The sequence below is a fragment of the Procambarus clarkii genome, chromosome 58 (assembly GCF_040958095.1).
Source record: "Procambarus clarkii isolate CNS0578487 chromosome 58, FALCON_Pclarkii_2.0, whole genome shotgun sequence".
In the NCBI taxonomy this organism is placed as follows: domain Eukaryota; kingdom Metazoa; phylum Arthropoda; class Malacostraca; order Decapoda; family Cambaridae; genus Procambarus; species Procambarus clarkii.
The window spans coordinates 28,605,321-28,614,156 of record NC_091207.1 but is presented as its reverse complement, the minus strand read 5'-3'; positions in this window follow the sequence as shown (position 1 = coordinate 28,614,156).

Sequence of the window (8,836 nt, the reverse complement as noted above, 5' to 3'; positions counted from 1 at the left end):
ATGATATGACAGCTATGATATGATGATACATTGATATCATCTTATATTTTGGTTGTTATATTGAACACATACTGAATATTGTGTGTAAATCACGAAAATCAACATGTGATGAAAAATGTGACAGTGTCAGACCACGAAGGAAGAATTGAAACCGGAATTTCCTTAAGTACTTTCGTATTTAATTAATAATATATCTTCAGAGGGATGCCTTCTGAAGGATGCCTACATCTTTCTGAAGATGTATTATTAAATACGAAAGTACTTAATGAAATTCCTGTTTCCATTCTTCCTTCGTGGTCTGACACTGTCATACTGTATATTGTATGCTACCCACTCCCCCAATATATGTACCTAAGCCTTACAACTTTACCATCGTAATCATTGCTATCATCTTATTTGTGCTATCAATATGCTTTAATGTGCCTACTAATCTTTGTCAAACTATCAATCAAGCTATCAGTGCTATCAATGTGCTTTATGTGTCTACTATTCTTTGTCATAAATTCTTACAAATGTACCTGTTAACATTTTATAAACTTTGCTAGAAATTTCCTACTTAAAATTATTTGTTAGATTAAGGACTACCCGAAACGCTATGCATACTAGTGGCTTTACAAGAATGTAAACACACCATGTAAGTACTCTCATCAACTCAATGCACCTTCTTGTACATTGGTACCTTCTTAAATAAATGAGCCGAGGGATGCCTTTTAAATCTCCTCCAGGTCTTGTTTTTGGCCTCAACTGCCATCCGGCAGCGATATCCAGACCAAGGTTGATCAGTATGCTTGGTCACACACTGTCGGTGAGGGATATCCCTATGCTGGAGGTCCAGTATACGACTGCTGAAAGCGTTTGCGTGGCTGTTCACGGCATTCCAATCAGTTGCTTCAAGCTCTGAGCGGAGGGCTGGCCAGTTCCCTCTGTCCTATAGGCAGGTAGTTCGAACAGACTCTTCACCTCGATCTATCGGGATAGCCAGTGTAGTAAAGACAGCCTTGTGGTCTGAAGAACCAATATATCCTAGAGGTCTGCAGTGAACTATGGTGAAGGTATGTCAGTTACAGCAGAATCAAGGGACGAGCCTGAAATGTGGGTTGGAAAGCTAAATTTTTGTTTCGGATTGCAGACTGTTAAAAGTTCGTCCAAATCGCTCTGTGTGAAATTCTAACACTCCCTTCCCTATGCCCCCCCCCCCCCCTCTCTCTCTCTCTCTCTCTCTCTCTCTCTCTCTCTCTCTCTCTCTCTCTCTCTCTCTCTCTCTCTCTCTCTCTCTCTCTCTCTCTCTCTCTCTCTCTCTCTCTCTCTCTCTCTCTCTCTCTCTCTCTCTCTCTCTCTCTCCCCCCCCCCCTCTCTCTCTCTCCCCCCCCCCCTCTCTCTCTCTCTCTCTCTCTCTCTCTCTCTCTCTCTCTCTCTCTCTCTCTCTCTCTCTCTCTCTCTCTCTCTCTCTCTCTCTCTCTCTCTCCTTCCCCCCTCTCTCTCTCTCTCTCCCTCCCCCCCTCTCTCTCTCTCTCTCTCTCCCTCCCCCCCCTCTCTCTCTCTCTCTCTCTCTCTCTCTCTCTCTCTCTCTCTCTCTCTCTCTCTCTCTCTCTCTCTCTCTCTCTCTCTCTCTCTCTCTCTCTCTCTCTCTCTCCCTCCCCCTCTCTCTCTCTCTCTCTATATATATATATATCTCTCTCTCTCTCTCTCTCTCTCTCTCTCTCTCTCTCTCTCTCTCTCTCTCTCTCTCTCTCTCTCTCTCATCCTATCACAACATGGCATAGGGGAAAGTCAGAGTGACTTAATGAAGAAAATGTTCTCCCAAGCTTTGGAGAACATCAGGATGTTCTTGGTAGAGCATCAGATAATCATCCCAAGAGAAGATGGAAATGTGTCGCATACTCCAGGATTGGTCGTACATATGTGGTATACAAGGTTCTAAATGATTCCTTACACAGGTTCCTGAACGCTGTTCTGATGTTAGCCAGCCTCGCATATGCCGCAGACGTTATTCTCTTTTTTTGTGGGCTACAGGAGACAGGTTTGGTGTGATATCAACTCCTAGATCTTCATTCTGTCTGTTTCATGAAGTACTTCATTTCTTATTTTGTATTCTGTGTCTGGCCTCCTGTTTCCACCGACTAGTTTCATTACTTTGCATTTACTCAGGTTGAACTTTAGTAGTCATTTGTTGGACGATTCATTCAGTCTGTCTAGGTCATCTTGTAGCCTCCTACTATCTTCCTCTGTTTTAATCCTCCTTATAATTTTTGCATCATCAGCAAACAATGAGAGGAACGATTCTATAGCTTCTGGGACATCATTTACATATATAAGAAACAGTATAGGTCCAAGGCCTGAATCCCGCAGAACTCCACTGGTGACGTCTCGCCAATTTGAGATCTCACCCCCTAACAATGACTCGCTGTCTTCTGTTGCTTAGGTACTCCCTTATCCAATGGAGTACCTTCCCTTTCACTCCTGCCTGCATCTCTAGCTTTTTCACTAGCCTCTTGTGTGGTACTGTGTCAAAGGCTTTCTGGCAATCCAAAAATATGCAGTCTGCCCACCCCTCTCTTTCTTGTCTGATTTATATTGCCTGGTCGTAGAATTCAATTAGTCCTGTGAGGCAGGACTTGCCATTCATGAACTCATGTTTATGCTGTGTAACAAAGCTCCTTCGCTCCAGATGTTCTACTAGCTTTTTTCGCACAATCTTGTTCATCAGCTTGCATGGTATGCAAGTTAAGGACACTGGCCTGTAGCTCAGTGCCTTCTGTCTATCCCCCTATCTTGTATATCGGGACTAAATTTGCCGCCTTCCAAATTCTTAGCAGTTCCCCTGTTGCCAGTGATTTGTCAACCACTATGGAGAGTGGTATGCACAGTGCTTCTACACCTTCCTTTAGTATACAAGGGGATATTCCATCTGGGGCCTATAGCCTTTGTCACATCCAACTCTAGTAAAAGCTTCCTTACTTCCCCACTGGTATTCTCAAACTCTTCCAGTGGTTCCTGGTTAACTATTCTCTTTCTTATCTCTGGAACTTCTCCTTGGTCTAATGTGAAGATCTCCTGGAATTTCTTATTCAGTTCCTCGCACACTTCCTTGTCGTTTGTAGTGAATCCATCTGCCTCTATCCTTAATTTCATAACCTGTTCCTTTACTGTTGTTACTCTCCTGATGTGGCCGTTCACCAATTTAGGTTGAGTCTTTGCCTTGCTTGTGATGTCATTTTCGTATTGCTTTTCTGCCTCTCTTCTCAACCTGACATATTCATTCATGGCATTCTGGTATCTTTCTCTGTTCTCAAGTGTCCTGTTATTTCTATAGTTTCTCCAAAATCTTTTACTTTGCTGCTTAGCTAGCCTATATCTCTGATTGAACCATGGGTTTCTCCACTTCATTTCATTGTTTTCCTTTTTGGACTGGGACAAACTTGTCTGCTGCCTCCTTACATTTCTGTGAGATGTAGTCCATCATGTATTGGGCCGTATTTCCCCTGAGCTCCGTTTCCCATGTTATATCTGTTAGGAATTTTCTTATCTCCTCATAGTTTCCCTTTCGGAAGGCCAGCCTTTTGTTTTCAGTTCCCCTCCTCGAGTTCATTAACCCTTCTTCAACCAGATACTCAAACGCCAGTACACTGTTGTCACTCATTCATACTGTGGTCTCAAAACCGATTTCCCTTATGTCAGAATCGTTCAGAGTGAAGACTAGGTCGAGTCTCGCTGGTTCATCGTTTCCTCTCATCTTTGTGGCTTCCCTGACATGCTTGCTTAAAAAGTTTCTTGTCGTCACCTCCAATAGTTTGGCTCTCCATGTATCTTCACCTCCATGTGGTTCCTTGTTCTCTCAGTCTATCCTTTCGTGATTGAAGTTCCCCATGATGAGCAGATGGGATCTATTTCTACAGGTAGGATCTGTTTCTATTTCTATTTCTATTTCTCAATTGTGGAGTTAACTGCCATGTTGTTGTTGTCATACTTGCCTGGGTCTTCTGTCATTTAGTGGAGGTTTATAAACGACTGCTACTACTACTCTTGGTCCTCCCATTGTCATAGTGCCTGTTATGTAGCCTCTGAATCCTTCGCAGCCCATGATAACCATCTCTTTGAAACTCCATTCCTTTCTTATTAGTAGGGCCACTCCACCTCCTACCCTTCCTTCCCTCTCTTTCAGTGTAGTCCTAGTGTACAGTGTAGTCCTGGGGAAACACTACATTCATTATGATTCAGAGAGTTTTGTTTCTGTGAGTCCGATTACATCTGGATTCACTTCTTGTGCTCTTTCCCTTAGTTCACTGGCCTTGCTTGTAATCCTATCTATGGTCGAGTACATCATCCTGAAACTGACTCTTCTGTCCTTTCTCAGTTTCTGTTGGTTCCCCTGAAGCAGGGGAACAGGGAGGGTCCGGGATGGGAGGGCCTAGGAAGGGAGCCCGGGCGGATCCGGGGTGTGTGGGGCCTGGGATGATGGAACAGGGAGAGTGGTGGAGGAAGGAAGGCTTGGGGGGGTTGGGGAGAAAATAGGGCTGGAGGGGAGGAGAGGGGGGAAGGGTTGGTAGGGTGGGTGAGAGGGGGGACTTGGGGGCAGAAGATAAGAGAGGGCTTCGGTGGGGGAGGTGGGGAAAAGGAGGGCTGAGGTGGATGAGGAAGAAGGGAAGGCTTAGGGGGGTTGGGGATACTGGATGGTTTGAGGGTTGGTGAGTACAACTAGGTGAGTGCACACACACACACACACACACACACACACACACACACACATACACACACACACACACACACACACACACACACACACACACACGCACACACCATCTATACTCACATTGTGTGATTGTGTGTGTATGATAATTGTAACTGTACCTTAATTTAAATTAAAAAAGTTTTCAAACATCATTTTTACGTTTAACAATCACTACAACAATAACAATCTTAGTCACAATTATAATACCATCTAACAAACAACACACCCATAGTAATCCCCTAACAATCAACACACCCCCATAGTAACTCCAGAACAGTATGGTAACATGACTCTTTTCATCTCTGACCAGTGAGAGCGACATGTCCGCACGCCTCGGAGCCTCCAGCAAGCGACTGACCCGGGCACGCTGGGCTGCTACCTCTTGAACACAAACTTGTACCTCTTGTACTAGCAAGTGCCTCAAAATGTACCTTAACAATACCAATATTGTATTAATTAAAATAGCTTAGAAGTGGTCTTATTTTCTTGTTTCTTCCGTCAACTTTAACCATCCTGTTAGGCTTTAGGAGATCAGGCTTTTTATCACACCCATTTCATGCCCATTAGCCAGCTGCTTTCCTTAACAATAATAATAATAATAATAATAATTCAGAGTCGAGGTATGTAGCATTGCGAGGTTTTCGTGGGGGTGACTATGGCAGTGTCACTTGGCACTGTATTTTGGACAGCGATCGCGACCCGCCCATGTTGGGCATGTAACCAACGGTAATTAGTCTGAAAAGTTGGGGAAAACTTGTTTCAAGAGTCTAGCCTCCATCCTCTGACAGACAGACATTACCATTTGAAAATGGTAGATGGGTACCCAGAAGTGCCCCGTTCATTGTCTGTCTCGTATGCCCTACTCTCTCCTCTCCCCATTCTGTTCTCTCCCCCCATCCACCCTCCCCATCTCTATTCCTCATTTCCCACCTCTTTTTCCATTTCATACCCCCCCCCCTCTCCCCTTTTTCCCTCCAAGCCACCTCGACTCTCTTCCTTCTATAGATTCTATGGAAAATCATGAAAATGTTTTCCATTGAATGCTGAAGCTACTCCCAACATTTACCTGCGCATTTCCATGATTTACTTGAAAATTATGAAATTAATTCATTCATGTTAGAATGATGAGGAGGGAAGGGAAGGGAGAATCAGGCGAAAGCACCGAGCCATTACGACTATATAGCACTTGGAAGGGGTCAGGATAAAGATTTGGGATGGGACGGGGGAAAGGAATGGTGCCCAATCGCTCGAACAGCATGAAGCGAGACCGTCGCTCTACCGTCCAGCCCAAGTGGTGGGCACCATTCCTTCCCCCCCCCCTTTTCCCTGTCTCATCCTAAATCCTGCTCCTGATCTCTTCCATGAGCTTCTCCAAACTTCAACGTCTAGGGAAAACATATCCATTATTTAATACCTGGTTGATACCTGGTTGATGGGGTTCTGGGAGTTCTTCTACTCCCCAAGCCCGGCCCGAGGCCAGACTTGACTTGTGAGAGTTTGGTCCACCAGGCTGTTGCTTGGAGCGGCCCGCAGGCCCACATACCCACCACAGCCCGGTTGGTCCGGCACTCCTTGGAGGAAAATTTCTAGTTTTCTCTTGAAGATGTCTACGGTTGTTCCGGCAATATTTCTTATGCTCGCTCGGAGGATGTTGAACAACCGTGGACCTCTAATGTTTATACAGTGTTCTCTGATTGTGCCTATGGCACCTCTGCTCTTCACTGGTTCAATTCTGCATTTTCTTCCATATCGTTCACTCCAGTATGTTGTTATTTTACTGTGTAGATTTGAGACCTGGACCTCCAGTATCTTCCACGTGTATATTATTTGGTATCTCTCTCGTCTTCTTTCTAGAGTGTACATTTGGAGAGCTTTGAGACGATCCCAATAATTTATGTGTTCTATTGCGTCTATGTATGTAATTTCAAACTTCATAAAAATCGCAAAAGGGTTTGGCTAGATATTTCTTTAACTGCGGCACTGGAACTGACCCCAGTTCCCATGACTGCTCATACCTCAAACCATTCACTCTGCAAAGCTGGTTGAGGCTAGACCCAAACATCTGGTCTCAAACCTTGGACAGAGAAACAAAGAAACAGACCAAAAAATGATAATCTGTCTCATAGATGTAGATTCCAGATGGAGTACCCTGCTGTGGCCGGGTCTCTCGTTCCCCTCCCTCTCCCTATTCCCTGTCTCTCCTCATCTCCCTATCCCCAGTCTCTCCTCCTCCTCTTTTACTCCCTTCCAATCTCCCTCCTTTATCTATTCCCTTCCAATCTCCCTCCTGTATCTGCTCCCTTCCAATCTCCCTCCTTTATCTGCTCCCTTCCAATCTCCCTCCTGTATCTGCTCCCTTCCAATCTCCCTCCTGTATCTGCTCTCCTCCCCTCTGCCCCATTTCGACCTTCTCTCTCCGCCTTTCTCATCCCCTCCTTACCCCACACGTGCCCTTCCTCCCATCTCCTCCCTCCCTCCCTCCCTGCCCACACAATCACCCATACCCAGTGTCCTCCATCCCTCACTACACACGCCGTCATCCCTGCCCTCACACGCCCTTCACATCACTGTAACCTAAAGGTTGAAAGAAGGAGGTTCTTTCCTCCTTCTGCAATAAGTTCTGCTTGTAAGGTATCTTTGGTAGTGACATTCTTTTGTGTCTCGAGGTCGAATATGTCGTCCAACAGAATTTCCAACTCAACAGAATCGAGGCAATTACAGAAGCACCATACTGTCCCCCGAGCTTAAAGCGGCAGCTAAAAGCCTTCGTGAGAACAAGGAGATAGTTGTCAGGAGAGGTGACAAGTCGCCAATATATGTCATTCTTAAAAAAGACGAATATCTGGCGAAAATGAACATCATACTCTCTGACCAAACTAAGTTCCAAAGGGTAATGAAGGACACTACAGCTGAATTAAAAGCAAAGGTCAACAAACTGATCGAAACTGTGAACGCCAAGAAATCCGGACTCCACCTGCCAAAGATCATTGGGGAATATAAACCTGGATATGCGTATGGAAATGTCAAGACACACAAGCCTGGAAACCCACTTCGGCCAATCATTAGCCAGATACCCACACCCACGTACAGACTGGCAAAGCGACTCAACGGCCTGCTGACTCCTTATGTTCCTTGTGCCTTCAGCCTGAAGTCTCCAAAGGAATTTGTTGACTTACTGCGGGGCACACGGGCCACAGGGATAAGAGCCTCCTTGGACGTAGAATCGCTGTTTACCAACGTACCTGTGGACGAGACAATCGGAATGATAGCCTACAGAGTGTATCGTGATCCAGCCTGTACTCCTCTTGACATACCAGGAAATATTCTGAGGAAACTACTCCAAGCTTGTACTAAAGAGGCACCCTTCTTGAGCCCGGATGGGCACATGTATAAGCAAGTAGATGGGGTCGCCATGGGTTCTCCCCTAGGTGTCCTGTTTGCAAACTTCTACATGGGTACCATCGAGCAAAAAGTCTTAGTCGACATGAACTTGAAACCGGCCATATACTGCAGGTATGTTGACGACATTTTTACACAGGTACCTGATGTCAGACATCTGCAGGAGCTGAAGGAGGCATTTGAGCAGAGTTCCGTGCTGCGTTTCACTTACGAGATGGAAAAGGATGGGAAGCTGCCCTTTCCAGATGTAACAGTCATGGAAAAGGGCGGAGGTTTCCACACTGCAGTCTACACTAAGGAAACGAACATAGGAATGTGCCTAAATGCCAACAGCGACTGCCCAGACAGGTACAAGAGGAGTGTTGTTAACGCATATGTCGACCGTGCTCTCAGCCACAGCTCAGAATGGAAGCAAGTCGACGAAGAACTCTGCAGGGTAAGGCAGGTCCTAGTCAATAACGGCTTCTCCAATGGTTTCGTCGAAGACATCATAAGAAGGAAAGTGAAATGCCATGCAACCTCTGAAGAGACAACTAACACAACACCTATACCCCCTATTAGACTATTTTACAGGAACTTCTTTTCCACAGCTCATAAAACGGAGGAAAGGGTCCTGAAAGATATTGTTAATAGAAACGTTATCCCTACAGACAAAAATCAGAGGATACAACTGACGATTTACTATAAAACCAGAAAAACGGCCAGCCT